The sequence below is a fragment of the Loxodonta africana genome, chromosome 27, assembly GCF_030014295.1.
Source record: "Loxodonta africana isolate mLoxAfr1 chromosome 27, mLoxAfr1.hap2, whole genome shotgun sequence".
NCBI lineage: Eukaryota > Metazoa > Chordata > Mammalia > Proboscidea > Elephantidae > Loxodonta > Loxodonta africana.
The window spans coordinates 11048472-11067483 of record NC_087368.1 but is presented as its reverse complement, the minus strand read 5'-3'; the positions used below and the strand labels follow the sequence as shown (position 1 = coordinate 11067483).

At 38.2% G+C, this 19012-nt stretch overlaps 1 long non-coding RNA gene across 1 annotated transcript; it reads left to right on the top strand.

Annotated features, from left to right (window-relative positions):
- Positions 1–2338: 2338 nt before the first annotated feature.
- On the top strand, positions 2339–17176 carry LOC135228781 (uncharacterized). Its single transcript, XR_010319631.1, has 3 exons — positions 2339–2710; positions 4358–5109; positions 15918–17176. It is a non-coding gene; the product is annotated as an uncharacterized LOC135228781 (long non-coding RNA).
- Positions 17177–19012: the final 1836 nt, after the last annotated feature.

Here is a 19012-nt window from a genome sequence, read left to right as displayed (position 1 = left end):
TGATTTCTCTTCTGCTCTATTCCCAAGCTACCAGAATAATAAAGAAGCTGTGTTAGTCTTTATTGACTTTTTTTTTTTTAATGCCACAAGGGGCTCTGGACAAGATTAAATTCTCTTGATTCAGCAGTTTCCTTCTTGTGGCAGATGAAAAGGAGGCTATCTTAATTCTTTGTCTGCCCAACACTTTAAATATATAAAAAAAAATTTCATAAGTGTTACTTATGGTCATAACGACCAAGTGAGGCTGGTTTAGGTTTTTTGTTCTTGTCTTTTTTTTTTTGTAACCATGCCTGTCATTTAGCTACTGCCAGTCCCTTTCCAGAGAGTGCTTGCTCTGAACTGAATTATTAAATTAAAAAAATAGATCATGATGTCCTAATCCATATTTGCTCTCTCTCTTTGCTGCCTCCCCACCATCAGGGGCAGAGGGGTCCCGATCTTCCGACTCCGATGGTCTTGCTCCTCTCTAGAAAAATCTGCTCTTGGTTATCTGCAGTAGAGTGGACTTAGTAAGAGCTCAAAGAGTTACCCTTCAGAAGCCTGTAATTAGAACAGAGATTCTAATTCCCACAGAGCAGACAAGTGATTTACTCAGAAAAGTGGATGATTGGGGGAGAGTGGAAGCTCATAGGTGTCTGGCGTGAAGTGCTACTACGGTAGACAATGACGATGAAGGAATACTGGTCCAGCATCACCAGGTCTTTCAGTTTTAAAAGAAAAGCTGGAAACCTAAATTTTATGTAAAATCTCCAGATTTTTTAGTGAGATATATAACAATACAATCTCACTCCTCATTATCTACCTGAGAGTTATGAGCAAATATATCCATAAAAAATCATGTACAGGAATGTTCATAAGAGCCAAAAATGGGAAATAAGCCCAACATGCCTTGTTGAATGCTGAATCCCCAAAATATCACCCAAACCACCCACTGATAGGACAAAGTTCAATCAAGAACTACCTTGACATTGCCTTAGTAGCATCTCAGAATGAGAAGGGCAAAGTCAGAATATTTATTTAGATTTTGAAGTCTGCTTTAAGGTGGGTCTTTGGTTAGGATTGGGTAAGGAGAATGATAGAAGAGTGTAGGATTGGTGGACACAGCAAGGTGAGGCAAGTATTCAAAGAGACTTGGTGCATAAAATTATTGTTTGATGCTTTCTACTGAGGAGTTTCTTTCAAGAAGTGCCTGGAACGAATAATGAAGTTCTTTGTAACTTTTAGCTTCCTGGGCAAGAGTTTCCTGGAATAGCAAACTATGCTGATGATGTCAGTGGACTGTAAAGTCGTGTTAATACAGACAATAAGCTGCAAAAACATGGATGGTTTGCATTCTCATGTCTACAAGAAAATAGATGATTTGTGATAGTGAAAACTGTGAGAGTTGGAACTCTATGGGACTGCCTTGTTTTTCTGAGTCTTGAAAGTTTTTCACCTTTGACAGGGTCCAGTCTTACCACCAGTCATTATAGTGGAAAATATTTGCCATTTTCCTTCTCTGACAGGTTTCCACCTTACACTGGTTCTGGCTTTCACAGGTTTTATTGTATATTCATAAAGTGAATCACCACTCAGAAATAAAAAGTGAAAAAACCACTCCTACACAAGATAGCATAGAGGAATCTTATAGGCATAATGATGAATGAAAGAAGCCAGACATAGAAGAGAACATACTACATAATATATTCAAGAGCATATAAAAAGTTCAAGAGCGGGCGAAACTAATGTTTAGAAGTAGAAGCCAGAGTACCTATTACTTCTGGGGGAGGGGAGCAGGATGGTGGTTGTGGTATTGCCTGGGAAGGGGCACAAAGAAACTTTACAGGCGTTGGAAATATTCTATATCTGGGTAGTGATTACATGCGTAGAAAACCAAATCTGTTGCCATCAAATTGATTCTGACTGATTGTATAACCCCTGTTGCCGTGGAGTAGATTCCAACTCATAGAGACCCTATAGGACAAAGTAGAACTGCCCCATATGGTTTCCAAGGAGCAGCTGGTGGATCCCAACTGTCTACCTCTTGGGTAGCAGCCAGGCTCTTTAACCTCTGCTCCACCAGGGCTCCAACTCATAGTATATACATATATAAATAATCATTGAGCTCTATGCTGAAGATTAGTATTGAAACAAAAACAAAAACAAACTCATTGCCATCAAGTCGATTCCTACTCATAGTGATTCTATAGGACAGAGTAGAGCTGCCCCACAGGGTTTCCAAGGAGTAGCTAGTGGATTCAAACTGCAGATCTTTTGGTTGCAACCAACCTCTTAACAACTGCGCCACCAGGGCTCCAAGATTAGTATACTTCATGCAATTTAATATATATCTTACCTCAGTTAAGAAACATACCTGCACACAAAAGACATGCGTTAAAGCAGTTGCCCATGGTGGGGATGGGGAGGGCGTGGGAGTAAGGTATGAGGATAAAAGGAAGTCATGAAAACAGACAAGAAAGGGGCCTTGCAAGAATCCAAAGTGACAATGCACAATAGTGTGATGACTCACTTCACTCTCTCCCTTTGAGATCCAAAGTCATATATATTTAAAATGTGAAATCTGTACTCTGTCCTTCAGACTTACTGGAGCCTGTGGGCCTGGTTGGTTTCGCCTCCCTGACAGTCCCCCATTTGAAATCCCTGTCTCCTTTGACCTCGTTGGTATGCGCAAACACTTCTGCTCACTGGCTTAGATGCTTTAGTTTAAAAGGTAAGTTTAATTCTTACACATTCTGTACATTTTGCTGACTACGTGACCTGATGGCATGATAATATTCAAAGTATATGAAAAATGCTTTGTTTTGCCTTTTTCTCTGCCTTTTGTTTTCTAGATAAACTCCCAGCTTTTCTGTGTTTAGGGGAGAACTCCCGAGTTTCCAGGGACTGTGCTGCCGATTCATGAATCTTTCTGAAACCAAATAAACTCTTTCATTGGAACTGTCAGAATTTTCTTTTTAAAAAAGAATAACTTCTTTTGAAAGATAAGATCAAATATAAAATGAACGTGCATAAACTATTTGATTTAATTCATTAATTAATGGAGGAACCGTAAGGTGTTACAAGTTCGGAGAACAAGTCAAAGGGCAGAAACATATATACAGGGAATAAAGAACTCTGAAATTAATTTCCAAATAGATACAAGATGGGTCTATCCATGAGGCTATAGTTATTGCATTTCACTGGACACAATTCATTTAAAACAGTGAAAGGCAGAGACTTGGATGGGTAAGCTAGAGGGGATACTCACAACTCAATGTACTATACGCCTTTTCTGAATACACACATATATACACATACATAAATTTAATACTAAGCAGGCTGAATAAAACATATATGTAGGCCTGTTTTAGTCCATAAGACCCAAGTTTTCAAGGGCTGGATTAGAATGATAAAATGTTCAGGTACAAAGGGATCTGAAAGGTCATTTCTTTTTAAAATGCTTCAAGCTACAGGAATGCCACTTTGCTTGGCAGTTTTCCTAAAGATTCTTGGCCACAAGTCAGCAGGAGGGATACTGGTCTTCTGAATGTCCAGAAATCACCCCACCTCGGCCGACTATCTTTCTGCTGATGTGTCTGGTCCCGATTCTGAAATCTGGTTTCATTGTACAATCAGAAAGAATCTGATTTGAGAGGTGTTTGTGTGGACTTCTGCTAGAATATCAAGACGTCTCTTTCAGGGCCATTTGTCTTATTAGGCTCCTGTCTCAAGCGGTGGAAAAATACGTAGCCCAGTTTTTGATTATGAGCCAAGAGAAAAGGCAGAGAACTCTCAATTTCCCAAAAGAAATAAAGCTTCTTTTATAGCACAGCACTGTGCATGATAGAATTTCATGAGTCAGTCGATGAGGATAATTAAACCTTGTAGGTCAAGGGCTAGACCCAACCATTCAACCTCCTGAAAATCCATTAGACAAAAGGCAGGGAAACAGTATTTAAAAGCTGCAATATTTAATCGTTGGTGCATTTTTAAGAGTGCTTTAGTGCTGCTCTACAATGTTGAGAAAATAATAAAAGCCCACATCCTCAGCAATATTACTCTGTTCAGTTTTAAGGTGACTTCAGGGAATATTTTTGGTTTAAGGTTTAAAGATTATCTCAGGGCAATAGTTTCAAGGGTTCATCCACTCTCCATGTTTTCAGAAGGTCTGGAGTCCATCAAAATTCTGTTCTGCATTTTCCCCCTTTTGGTCAGGATTCTTCTATGGAGGCGTTAGTCAAAATGTTCAGTAATGGTAGCTGGGCACCACCCAGTTCTTCTGACCTCATGGCAAAGGAGGCAGTTGTTCATGGAGGCAATTAGCTGTACATTCCATATCCTCTTCCTATACCTGACTCTCCTTCTTCTTTTGCTCCAGGTTAATAGAGACCAATTTTTGTGCCTTGGATGGCAGCCTGCAAGCTTTTAAGACCCTGGCACTGCATATAGAACTAGAAGGTAGAACAGAAGCACTAAACACATTACTAGGCCAATTAATTGGGATGTCCCGTGAAACAATTTACTTGGATTCACAATCAACACCCATGGAAGTAGCAGTCAAGAAATCAAAAGACACATTGCATTTGGTAAATCTGCTGTAAAAGACCTCTTTAAAGTGTTGAAATGCAAAGATGTCACCTTGAAGACTAAGGTGTGCCTGATCTAAGCCATGGTGCTTTCAGTCACCTCATATGCATGTGAAAGCTAGACAATGAATAAGGAAGACCAAAAAAGAAATGAAGCCTTTGAATTGTGGTGTTGGAGAAGGACATTGAATGTATCGTGGACTGCCAAAAGAACGAGCAAATCTGTCTTGAAAGGAGTACAACCAGGATACTCCTTAGAAGCAAGGATGGCAAGACTACCCCTCACGTACGTTGGACATGTTATCAGGAGGGATCAGTCTCCAGAGAAGGACATAGTGCTTGGTAAAGTGGAGGGTCAGCAAAAAAGAGGAAGATCCTGAAAGAGATGGATTGACACAGTGGCTGGAATAATGGGCTCGAGCATAGCAACAATTGTGAGGATGGCACAGGACTGGGCAGTGTTTCATTCTGTTGTGTGTAGGGTCGCTATGAATCAGAACCAACTCAATGGCGTCTAACAACAACAACAAACCACCAAACCAAGGTACCAAATCCCATGAGGTGTTTGGTTGTGCGTAAGTAGTCTCAGCAGCTACTATTTTTGGTCATTGTTGTAAACATATATATCATATATCTTTTGCCAAGTCAGCTTTTTACTGGTGTACAATTTATTGACAGCAATTACAATAATCAGCTGTGCAACCCTACCCTTAAACAATGCAATTTTTCCGTCACTGTTAATTCCCCCTTTTCTCCCTCCCTCCCACTCCTGGTAAACACTAATAAACTTTGGTCTCTGTAAATTTGCCTTTTCTTGTCTTTTTATGTAAGTGAGGTTATCCAATACTTGTCCTTTTGTGATTGGCTTATTTTGCTCAGCATAATGTCTGAGCCCCTTCCATAGCGTAGTATGCATTAAGTCTTCATTTCTCCTACTGGCTGAGCAGTACTCCATTGTATGTATGTACTACATTTTGTTTATCCATTCATTTGCTGATGGGCATTTAGGTGGTGAGATGGTTACGATTTTGTGTCAACTTGACTGGGCTGTGATTCTCAGTTTTTGGCAGTCATATAATGTGATCATTTCCCTGTTGAGATTTGATAGGTGATCACCATATGATGGGATCTGCTGTGAGTAGCCAATCAATTGGATGGGAGTTTCCTTGTGTGTGTGGCCTGCATCGGGTGTGGGCAGACATTCAGGCAGGGCTTGGCAGCCTTCGCTTATTCTGGATCCCACGGTGGGCTCCTGTTCGTCTGAGCTCCAGTTCTTAGGACTTGAACTAGCAGCTGACTTGCAGTCTTGCATGCCAATCCTGAGATTTGTTGATCTTCACAGCCTGTGAGCAAGAGCCCTGCTCTCTGATTCGCCTATCTGGAGTCTCCCAGCCCCTACGGCTACGTGAATCAGGAGAAGCCTCTCTCTTGGCCCACGGGCTTGGAACACTACAGCCTCTACAATCGCAGAAGCAATTTCCTTGACGTAGATCTCTAACTGTATATATATTTATATGCTTTACTGGTTTTGCTTCTCTGGAGAACCCAGTCCAAGGTTGTTTCCACCTTTTGGCCATTGTGAATAGTGCTGCAGTGAGCGCTGACGTACAAGTCTCTTTTTGAGTCTCTGCTTTCAAATCTTTTGTGTATATACCTAGGAGTAGACTTGCTGGCTGATATGGTAGTTCCATTTTTAGTTTTTTGAGGAACTGTCACACAGTTTTCTGCGATGGCTGTACCATTTTGCGTTCCCACCAGCAATGGATAAGAGTTCCAATTTCCCCACATCCTTGTCAACACTTGTTATTTCCTCTTTTTTTTTTTAAATTTTTGTTGTGCTTTAAGTGAAAGTTTACAAATCAAGTCAGTCTCTCATTCAAAAATTTATATACACCTTGCTATATACTCCCCCTGATGAGCCAGCACACTGCTTCTCTCCACCCTGTGTTTCTGTGCCCATTCAGCCAGCTTCTGCCCCCTCTGCCTTCTCATCTACCCTCCTGGCAGGAGCTGCCCACGTAGTCTCATGTGTCTACTTGATCCAAGAAGCTCATTCCTCACCAGTATCATTTTCTATCCTATAGTCCAGTCCAATCTCTGTTTGAAAAGTTGGCTTTGGGAATGCTTCCAATCTTGGGGTAACAGAAGGTCTGGGGACCATGACCTCTGGGGTCCTTCTAGTCTCAGTCAGACCATTAAGTCCAGTCATTTTATGAGAATTTGAGGTCTGCATCCCACTGCTCTCCTGCTCTCTCAGGGGTTCTCTGTTGTGTTCCCTGTCAGGGCAGTCATTGGTCATAGCCAGGCACCATCTAGTTCTTCTGGTCTCAGGCTGATGTAGTCTCTGGTTTATGTGGCTCTTTCTGTCTCTTGGGTTCATAATTACCTTGTGTGCTTGGTGTTCTTCATTCTCCTTTGCTCTAGGTGGGTTGAGACCAATTGATGTCCGCTTGCTAGTGTTTAAGACCCCAGACGCCACACTTCAAAGTGGGATGCAGGATGTTTTCTTAATAGATTTTATTATGCCAATTGACCTAGATGTCCACTGAAGCCATGATCCCCACACCCCCACCCCTGCCACCCTGGCCTTTGAAGTGTTTGGTTTACTTAGGAAACTTCTTTGCTTTTGGTTTAATCCAGTTGTGCTGACCTTGCCTGTATTGTGTGTCTTTCCCTTCACCTAAAACAGTTCTTGTCTACTATTTAATTAGTGAATACCCCCTCCCTCCTTCCATCCCCACTCTTGTAACCATCAAAGAATATTTTCTTCCCTGTTTAAACTATTTCATGAGTTCTTGTAATAGTGATCTCATACAATATTTGTCCTTTTGCAACTGACTAAATTCACTCAGCATAATGCCTTCCAGATTTCTCCAGGTTATGAAATGTTTCACAGATTCATCATTGTTCTTTATTGATGCATAGTATTCCATTGTGTGAATATACCACAGTTTAGTTGTCCATTCATCCATCAATGGGCACCTTGGTTGCTTCCATCTTTTTGTTATCGTAAACAGTGCTGCAATGAATACGGGTGTGCACGTATCTGTTTATGTAAAGGCTCTTATTTCTCTAGGATATATTTCAAGGAGTGGTGTTGCTGGATCGTATGGTAGTTCTATTTCTAGCTTTTTAAGGAAGTGCCAAATTGATTTCCAAAGTAGTTATACCATTTTACATTCCCACCAGCAGTGTATAAGTGTTCTGGTCTCTCCACAACCTCTCCAACATCTACTATTTTGTGTTTTTGGATTAATGCCAGCCTTGTTGGAGTGAGATGGAATCTGATTGTAGTTTTGATTTGCATTTCTCTAATGGCTAATGATCGTGAGCATTTCCTCATGTATCTGTTAGCTACCTGAATATCTTCTTTCAGGAAGTACCTGTTCATATCCTTTGCTCGTTTTATAGTTGGGTTATTTGTCTTTTTGATGTTGTTTTTGCAATATCATGTAGATTTTAGAGATCAGGCGCTGATCAGAAATGTCGTAGCTAAAAACTTTTCCCAGTCTGTAGGTAATCTTTTTAACCTTTTGGTGAAGTCTTTGGATGAGCATAGGTGTTTCCTTTTTAGGAGCTCCCAGTTATCTGGTTTCTCTTCTGCTGTTTGTGCATTGTTAGTAATGTTTTGTATACTGTTTATGCCATGTATTAGGGCTCCTCGCGTTGTAGCTATTTTTTCTTCCATGATCTTTATCGTTTTAGATTTTATATTTAAGTCTTTGCTCCATTTTGAGTTAGTTTTTGTACATAGTATGAAGTATGAGTCCTGTTTCATTTTTTTGCAGATGGGTATCCAGTTATGCCAGCACCATTTGTTAAAGAGATTGTCTTTTCCCTATTTAACTGACTTTGGGCCTTTGTCAAATATCAGCTGCTCATATGTGGATGGATTTATGTCTGGATTCTCAATTCTGTTCCTTTGGTCTATGTATCTATTGTTGTACCAGTACCAGGCTGTTTTGACTGCTGTGGCAGTATAATAGGTTCAAAAATCAGGTAGTGTGAGGCCTCCCACTTTGTTCTTCTTTTTCGGTAATGCTTTACTTACCCAGGGCTTCTTTCCCTTCCGTATGAAATTGGTGATTTTTTTCTCCATTTCATTAAAAAATGTCCTTGGAATTTGGATCAGAATTGCATTGTACCTATAGATCCCTTTTGGTAGAATAGACATTTTTACAATGTTGAGTCTTCCTATCCATGAGCAAGGTTTTTTTTTTCCCCACTTATATAAGTCTCCTTTGTTTTCTTGTAGTAGTGTCTTGTAGTTTTCTTTGTCTAGGTCTTTTATGTCTCTGGTAAGATTTATTCTTAAGTATTTTCTCTTCTTGGGGGCTACTGTAAATGATATTGATTTGGTGAATTCATCTTCGATGTTCTTTTTGATGTTGTAGAGGAATCCAACTGATTTGTGTGTGTTATCTTATCCTGATACTCTGCTGAACTCTTCTCTTAGTTTCAGAAGTTTTCTTGAGGATTTCTTAGGGTTTTCTGTGTACAAGATCATGTCATCTGCAAATAGAGATACTTTTACTTCTTCCTCACCAATCTGGATGCCCTTTATTTCTTTATCTAGCCTAATTGCTCTGGCTAGGACCTCCAGCACAATGTTGAATAAGAGGGGTGATAAAGGGCATCATTGTCTGGTTCCCATTCTCACGGAGAATGCTTTCAGACTTTCTTCATTTAGCCTGATGCTGGATGTTGGTTTGGTATAAAATGCCCTTTATTATGTTGAGGAATTTTCCTTCTAGTCCTATTTTGCTGAGAGTTTTTATCATGAATGGGTGTTAGACTTTGTCAGATGCCTTTTCTGCATGAATTGATAAGATCATGTGGTTCTTGTGTTTTGTTTTATTTATGTGATGGATTACATTGATGGGTTTTGTAATGTTGAACCATCCCTGCATACCTGGTATGAATCCCTCTTGGTCATGGTGAATTATTTTTTTGATATATTGTTGAATTCTATTGGCTAGAACTTTGTTGACAGTTTTTGCATCTAAGTTCATGAGGGATATAGGTGTATAATTTTCTTTTTTTGTGGTGTCTTTACCTATTTTTGGTATCAGGGATATGCTGGCTTCATAGAATGAGTTTGGTAGAATTCCGTCCTTTTCTATGTTCTGAAATACTTTTAGTAGTAGTGGTATTAATTCTTCTCTGAAAGTGTGGTAGAACTCTCCAGTAAAGCCATCAGGGTCAGGGCTTTTTTGTTGTTGTTATTGGGAGTTTTTTAATTACCATTTCAATCTCTTCTTTTGTTATGGGCTTATTTAGTTGTTCTACCTCTGTTTGTGTTAGTTTAGATAGGTAGTGTGTTTCTAGAAATTCATCCATTTCTTCTAGGGTTTCAAATTTGTTAGAGTACCATTTTTCATAATAATCTGATATGACTCTTTTAATTTAGTTGGGTCTGCCATGATATCGCCCATCTCATTTCTTGTTCGGGTTATTTGCTTCCTTTCCTGTTTTTCCTTTGTCAGTTTGGTCGATGGTTTATCAATTTTGTTATTTTTTTCAAAGAACGAGCCTTTGGTCTAGTTAACCCTTTCAATTGTTTTTCTGTTCTCTATTTCACTTAATTCTGCTCTAATTTTTATTATTTGGTCTCTTCTGATCCCTGAGGGTTTCTTTTGTTGCTCTCTATTCGTTCAAGTTGTAGGGATAATGCTTTGATTTTGGCCTTTTCTTCTTTTTGTATGTGTGTATTTATTGATATAAATTGACCTCTGAGCGCTGTTTTTGCCATGTCCCAAAGGTTCTGATAGGAAGTGTTTTCATGCTCATTGGATTCTACGAATTTCTTTATTCCATCCTTAATGTCTTCTATAACCCAGTTGTTTTTGAGCAGGGTATTGTTCAGTTTCCAAGTGTTTGATTTCTTTTCCCTGCTTTTATTAAAACCAAACTTTTATTTCTTTTTATTGCCTAGACTTCTTCTTCATATGAAAGATCTATGACTACATTTCTTAGTCCTTTTTTATTGTTTTAATATTTTCTTCTTTTACATAGTGACATTGCCATTACCCTGTTTGGAGTGTTTTTTTAACATGATTTATTTTGTGATTTCCCTATCTGGTTTGACATCTGATTGCTCTGTCCTGTGTTCTCATCTTGGGTTGATATCTGATAGAATTGGTTTTCTAACCAGAGAACTCCCTTTAATATTTCCTGTAGTTTTCATTTGGTTTTTACAAATTCCCTAAACTTCTGTTTATCTGGAAATGTCCTAATTTGGCCTTCATATTTGAGAGATAGTTTTACTGGATATATGATTCTTGACTGGTAATTTTTTTCCTTCAGTGCTTTATGTAAGTCATCCCATTGCCTTCTTGCCTACATGGTTTCTGCCAAGTAGCCCGAGCTTATTCTTACTGACTCTCCTTTGTAGGTGATTTTCGTTTATCCCTTGCTGCTCTTAAAATTCTCCCTTTATCTTTGGTTTTGGCAAGTTTGATTATAATATGTCTTGGTGACTTTCTTTTGAGAGCTACCTTATGTGGAGTTCTATAAGCATCTCGGATAGATATCTTCTCATCTTTCATGATATCAGGGAATTTTTCTGCCAGTAAATCTTCAACAATTCTCTCTGTATTTTCTATTATCCCTCCTGTTCTGGTACTCCAATCACTCGTAAGTTATTTCTCTTGATAGAGTCCCAAATGATACTTAGGGTTTCTTCATTTATTTTTAAATTCTTTTATGTGATTATTCTTCGAATATACTGGTGCCAAGTGTTTTATCTTCAGTCTCATTAATTCTGCCTTCCACTTCCTCAATTCTGCTCCTCAGACTTTCTTTTGAGTTGTCTAATTCTGTAATTTTATTGTTAATATTCTAAATTTCTGATTGCTGCCTCTTTATGGGGAAACCATCGTGGTGTAATAGTTAAGTGCTAACTAACTATTACCAAAAGGTCGGCAATTCGAATCTGGCAGGTGCTCCTTGGAAACTCTGTGGGGTAGTTCTACTCTGTCCTATAGAGTTGCTATGAGTTGGAATTGACTCAACGGCACTGGCTTGGTTTTTTGGGGGGAGGGTATCTCTATGGAATCTTGCAGTTTATTAAATTTTTCATTATATCCTTGAAAACCTTTTTAATTTCTTCAACTGCTTTATCTGTGTGTTCCTTGTCTTGTTCTGCATTTTGCCTGATCTCCTTCCTGATGTCTTGAAGAGTTCTGTGTATGAAGAGTTCTCTGTATTAATCTTTTTTCTTCTGCATCTGGTAATTTCAGAAATACACCTGCATCTGGAAGATTCCTTGATTCTTTGTTTTGAGAGCTTGTTGAAGCAATCATGGTCTGCTTCTTTATGTGATTTGGTATTATCTGTTGTTTCCAAGCCATCTATAAGTTATTTATTTGTTTATTTTATGTTTGCTTACTGTATTGTAGTTTCTTGCTTTGTTTTGTTTTTATATGCCCAAATAGGATGCTTGAGTGAGCTAGCTTATTTTTTGCCTTTGAAGCTCTAATGTCCTATCACCAGATGGCTAGAGCTGTTACTAGGTTTATGAGCCCAGGAGTCCATTCACTTTTCTTGTATGGATTCAGCTCAGGTATCCAGGTAGTTGGTCACCAACTGTGTGGTACAGGCTCTGTCCTACAGCCTTAGAGGGGCAGGGGCGATTGGTGTAGGTACATTTATCTGGCTGCAGCAGAGGGTCACACTCTGAACAGGGTAGGGGGCTGGCAACCATTCCCTGAGTGTCTGTGAGAAAAGCACATCCCTGTTCCCTGGAGTGCACAGGAGGGAGTGTTCAGCAGCCAGACCATGGGCACCCAATGCTTTTGGTCATAAGAACTGGCTTGGGAGCTGGCGCATGGTAAAATCAATGTAAGTACTTAGCATTTGACGAAAGTGCCATTCTTCTCTGGTTCTGGAGGTGTGAGTAGGCTGTGTGGCTTGCTGTCTCTGTGAGGAAACTGTGTCGAGAACGCACCACCAGCCCCAGCGCAGTGGCTCCAGGGAATGGTGCCTGAGGGTTCCTGGTGATTCAGGTCCAGCAACTTCTTGCAGCTTCTGAACTGTCTCTCCCTCCACCTGCCTCTCAGTCTGTTTTCTAACTTTGCCTTTGACGTTCAGGCCTCCCATCTTATCATATATATAATCGTTTCACTTTTTGGGGGGGGGTCTTTGTTGTAAGAGGGATCACCAGAAGTGTCTGAGTACTCTGCCATCTCGGCCCTGCCTGTTTTGTTTGTTTTTATCTTAGTTGTCCTAGTGGGAGCGAAATGGTTTCTCATTGTGGTTTCGATTTGCGTCTCTCTGATGGCTAATGACACAGAGCATCTTTTCATGTCTTTGGTGGCCGCTTGAATATTCTCTTTGGTGAAATGTCTGTTCAAGTCCTTTGCCTATTCAAGCCCTTATGATTGGGTTGTTTGTGTTTTTGTTGTTAGGTTGTTGAAGTTTTATATATATTTTGATTATTAGATTCTTGTCAGATATATGGTTTCTGAAGATATTCGCCCAGTTGGTAGCGTGTCTTTTCATTTTTTTGGTAAAGTCTTTAGATGAACAAAAGTTTTTAATTTTTATGCAGTCCCATTGATTTATTTTGTCTTTTGCTGTTTATGCTTTTATTTATTGTTGAAAGTTAGGCCTGACGGCATTGCCTCTGGTTTTTCTTCTAAGAATTTTATGGTTTTAATTTGCACATCTAGGTCTTTAATCCATTTCAAATTTGTTTTTGTGTATGGTGTGAGACATGGATCTTGTTTCACTTTTCTGCACGTGGAAATCCAATTTTCCTGGCACCATTTATCAAAGAGACCCTTTTTTCCCCATTAAATGGACTTAAAACCCTTGTCAAAAATCAGTTGACCATAGATGTGTGGGTTTATTTCTGGGCTCTCAATTCTACTGCATCAGTCTATGTGTCTATTATTATACCAGTACCAAGTCGTTTTGATTACAGTAGCTGTATAGTATGTTTAAAATCAGGAAATGTGAGTCCTCCTACATTATTCTTCTGCTTCAACATTATTTTATCTAATTGGGGCTCCTTGCTGTTCCATATAAAGTTGAGGATTGGTTTTTCTATTTCTCTGAGGAAGGCTGTTGAATTTTGATTGAGATTGTGTTGAGTCTATAGATTGCTTTTGTAATGCTGACATCTTAACAATATTAAGACCTCCAATCCATAAATACAGAACATATTTCCATTTATTTAAGTCTTCTTTAATCTAGGTTTTTTAAAGAAGTGTTTTCAGCAGTGTTTTATAGTTTTCATTATATAAGTCCTTCATGTCCCTGGTTAGATTTATTCCTAGGTAACTAATTTTAATTAATTCTCTTAGATACTATTGTAAATGGAATTGTTTCCCTAATTTCCCTTTCAGATTTCTCATTGCCAGTGTATAGAAACCCAACTGATTTTTGTTTGTCGACTTTATGCCTGCAACTCTGCCAAATTCCTCTATTAGCTCTAGAAGTTTTCTTGTGGACTCTTTGGGATTTTCTACGTATAGGATTATGTCATCCACAAATAGATATAATTTTACTTCTTCTTTTCCAATCTGGATACCTTTTATTTCCTTATCTTGTCCCCTTGCTCTGGCTAGGACTTCTAATACAGTATTGAGCAGTAGTGGTGAGAGTGGGCACCCTTATCTTGTTCCAGATTTCAATGGCGAAGCTCTCAGCCTTCCTCCATTAAGTGTAATGTTGGCAGTTGGTGTTTCACATATGTCATGAATCATACTGAGAAATTTTCTTTCTATTCCAATCTTCTTTAGGGTTTTCATCAAGAAAAGGTGTTGTATTTTAGCGAATGCTTTTTCTCTATCCGTAGAGATGATCATGTAGGTCTTTTCCTTTGTTCTATTGAAGTGATGTATTATGTTGATTGATTTTCTGATGTTGAACCATCCTTGCGTTCCTGGAGTAAATCCCTCTTGGTCATGGTGTATGACTTTTAATGTGTTGTTGGATTCTATTTGCTAGTCTTTTGTTGAAGATTTTTGCATCTATATTCATAAGAAATATTGGCCTGTAGTTTTCTTTTCTTGTGGTGTCTTTGGGTATCAGGGTTATGCTTGCTTCATAGAATGAATTAGGGAGTATTCCTTCCTTCCCTATCTTTTAGAAGGGTTTAAACAGTATTGGTGTCATTTTTTTTTAAGTGATTGGTAGAATTTCCCCAGTGAAGCCATCTGGTCCAGGACTTTTTTTGTTGTTGTTGTTCTTGGGAGGTTTTTGATCATTAATTTGATCCTTTCACTTGTTATGGGTCTATCGAGACTTCCTATTTCCTCTTGAATCAGTTTGTGTAGGTTTTGTTCTAAGAATTTGTCCATTTTATCTAAGTTATCCAGTTTGTTGCCATATAGTTGTTCATAATATTCTATCATAATTCTCTTTATTTCTGTTGGGTCAGTTGTAATGTACCCTCTTTCATTTTTTATTTTGGTTATTTCCATCTTTTCTTTGTCAGTCTAGCTGAAGGTTTGTCAATTTTATTGATCTTTCAAAGAGCAAACTTCTGGATTTGTTGATTCTCTTTATTGTTCTTCTGTTTTAAATTTTATCTATTTCTGCTCTGATCTTTGTTATTTCCTTTTTTTTAGTAGATTTAGGCTTAGTCTGCCCCTCTCTTTCTGGTTCCTGGAATTGTTGAGTTAGGCTGTAATTTGCATTTACCTGAATGCTAATGATGTTGAGCATCTTTTCATATGTTTACATCTTCTTTTATGAAGCTTTGTCATTGTTAGTTGTATGTATTTGTTTATTTTCTTATCAGCTGTCTAACTCTTTTAGAATGTAAACTCCAAGACAGCAGGGTCTTTCTTTGTTCATAGTTGATAAGGATTATTTAACAGTGTAGGTCAAGGTCTAGACACATTCATTCAAACTCCTGATAATCCATTAGGAGAAAGACTGGGAAACATTATTTAAAAGCTGCAATATTTGATTATTGATGCATACAGTCATACCTCAGTATCTGCTGGGAATTTGTTCTAGGACCCACAAGAATACCAAAATCCAAGGATGCTCGAGTCCCTTATGTAAGATGGCATAGTATTTGCATGTAATCTATGGACATCCTCTTGTATACTTTAAATCATCTCTAGATTACTTATAATACCTAATACAATGTAAATGCTATATAAATATTTGTTATACAGTACTGCACTATTTAGGGAACAACGACAGGATGTGAGACAAACAATGCACAAACAACGAATGCTGGAGAGATACTGAGGATCTGTGAAATGGCGGGAGGCTACAGCAGAGTATGCCTACATATCATTTCATTCTTGTGAACTGAATGTAGAGCTCAGCATGCTGCAAACTCAAGTTTTCATTTATGGAACTTTCTTTTTGAATATTTTCAATCTGCAGTTGGTTGAATCATGGATGTGGAATCTGGAGATACAGAGGGGCGGCTGTTTAAAAGTGCTTTATTGCTGCTGCTAGAATGGTGCATGGAACTTGGTAAGTGCTCAATAGCTATGTGTTGAATGAGTAGCAGTTAAGATTTCTCAAATGCTTTCATAAGAGTCTCACTTCAATTTTTTATTTGTTCCATACACATTTACAGAAAACCATGGGGATACGCCAACCATCGTGAGGATATAAAGAAGAATAATTCCTACTGTCAAATTGACTATGGCCTTCTGGTGGAAACTAGGGTTGTCAAGTTTAGCAAATAAAATACAGGACATCCAGTTAAATTTGAATTTCAGATGAACAACAAATAATTTTTTATACATATGCCCCAAATATTGCATGAGACCTACGTATACAAAAAGATTATTTGTTGCTTATTTAACTAGACATTCTGTATTTTATCTGACAACCTTAAGTGGAGACAGACATGTGAACTGATAAATTACAATATATTACTGTACTTGCAGTAACAGAAATCCAGGCACAGGCTGAGGGGCCACAGAGGAGATATTGACTAATTCTGCCAGGGAAAGCAGGAAAAGCTTATAAAGCAGACATTTGCACCGGGTACCAATGTATGAATAGGAGTTTGTAAGCTGAAATTAGAGAAAAAGGTGTGAAAGAGCTTATGTAAAGGCTGTAGCTGTGGAAAGATGGGAAGAGTTTGGAAAATAGTATGATATTTAGTGTCATAGAGATTTTAGTGCCCAAAAGATTTGCAGGGATAACATAGCTGGACTAGGAAGAAGCTAGAGGAATGGGGTCTCTATGAGTCTTTGTTTTTGTTAGAGGCTAGGTAGGGTCAGATTATTAAGAATCCTATACCCCAGCTAAACTGTTGTTACTGTTGTGTGCCATCAAGTCAACTCTGACTCATAGTGACTTAATAGGACGGAATAGGACTACCCATAGGGTTTCCTAGGCTGTAATCTCTAAGGAAGCAAATCACTGGGTCTTTTCTCTGGCAGAGCAGCTGGTGGGTGCAAACCATTGGCCTTTTGGTTAGCCACAGAGCACCTAACCATTGTGCCACCAGGACTCCTTCACAACCTAAGGAAGGGGGTTATTATCCTACAGACTAGCATTTGCTAGCCCTTTTCCCTCTTTAAAAAGAAACTCTGGAACCTCCTACATAGAAATATACAATCTTTCAATTCTCTCTTGAAATTATTTTTCACAGTTTCATCATTTTTATGACATATGATAGTTGAGTAAACTGAAGTAAAATATGTATAATTATTGTATTATGAAGTTGATTTTAAGTATATTCCTTAATATTAGTGATACATAAAGATAAACCTTGACTACTTCCCAGTTAACAATGAATGCATGCTGTTTAATTTACTTTAAACAATGTAATAAGTATCATTTGTCAACTAACAAATTAAACTATGGCATGATATTGGGTTTGGCTTTGGAGCCAAGTGTATACTAAAATGTAGAAGTGAAATTTAATTATGTTCTATGGCATTAAAAAGAGTTCAAAATTGTTTTCGTGACCTGATGTTTGAAATTCTTGCATTTGTGTACTCTAAAATATCAACATGTTTATGTTTATCCTTTTTATGTTTTGTTTCTTAATGACATGATGGGAGAGATGGTTTCAGACTTCCCTTGGTAAATAACACATAGCAGGCATGTATGGTGTTTATGCCCACGGAATTAAAAGCCAAATGGGATATAATTGTCACTATGTCCTCTCTTTGTAATACTATTTTGTAATTACTTCATATGCTTTCAAATCATTTGATAAGAATCATGTAATTTACAGATCAGTAGAAGTTCCACTTGAGGCGATTTGTAGTTTTATCATTTTTTCTCCTCGTCAGCATGTTATATATCAATGCTTATATTCAGTAGGTCTTTAACCAATGATCCATACAGTATAATAATCCTTACAAGGCAAACATCCTTGAAGCCACCACTCATGTCAGAAGACAGAGCCTCTCCAGACACCACATAAGCCTGGTACATCTTGTCCCGATCTCCACGCCTCCCTCTCCCAAAAGTAAGCACAATCTTGATTTTATGATAATCACCTCCTGACTTTATTGGTACAGTTTTATCACCCAAGAGTGCCTCATTAAACTTTGTTATTTAGTTTTGCCTGACTTTTCTTAAGTTTTGCCTTTTAAAACTCTTAATCTATATACAGATTTCCCCTTCATTTCTTTTTCTTTTTTCTTTCTTGCAATTATTTGTTGTAGAAACACATTATTTTTCTTACAGCCTGGGTTTGCTGATTATATTCTCCTTTTAACATATGCCTCTGCTTTCTGTATTCCTGTAAATGAGTATTTGGATCTTGAGCCCTAATCAGATTCAAGTTTGATTGTTTTAGTTAAGACAAATTCATAAGTGGTGGTGTGTAATTCATCAGGAGGCACATAATGTCTGGTTGTCTCTCTTTCATAAAGGCTTAAAGCCCAGATGATTTAATCCATTCTTGTTGTTGGGAGCTGTAGAGTAGATTCTAACTCATAATAACTCCATGTGACAGAATAGAACTGCCCCATAGGGTGTTCTTGGCTGTGATCTTTATGGAAGCAGATCATCTGGTCTTTCTCCCACAGAGAGGCTAGGTGGGTTTGAACTGCTAACCTTTCAGTTAGCAGCCACGTGCTTAAATGTTGCACCACCAGGGATCCTTCAATTCATTAAAAAAAAGAGGTTGCAAAATGGCAATATTCTCAAATTCCTTCTTCATTTATTTGTTGGAAATCATTTATAAAGAGAAAATTTGCCTCATCTATTATTTGATTATGTAGTGATATAGTTCACATAGGAAAGGCAGGATAAATACTTGTTTCCTTTTTTCAAAATAAATAATTGGTTCACCAGCATCTCCAAGGTAACCAATTAGCTTTGTGTGTTTGTGCATATGCATGTGTGTATGACTATGAATTTATGAATTTAAACATATTTGATGCGTTTAGATATTGGTGCTAAAATTGTCCTATCTCGGGGACGGCTCTTCAAGTTGACTCCTGAGTCTTCCAAAGATATATTTCTAAAGTCTTTTAACAGCAAGGATCTGGATGTAAGAA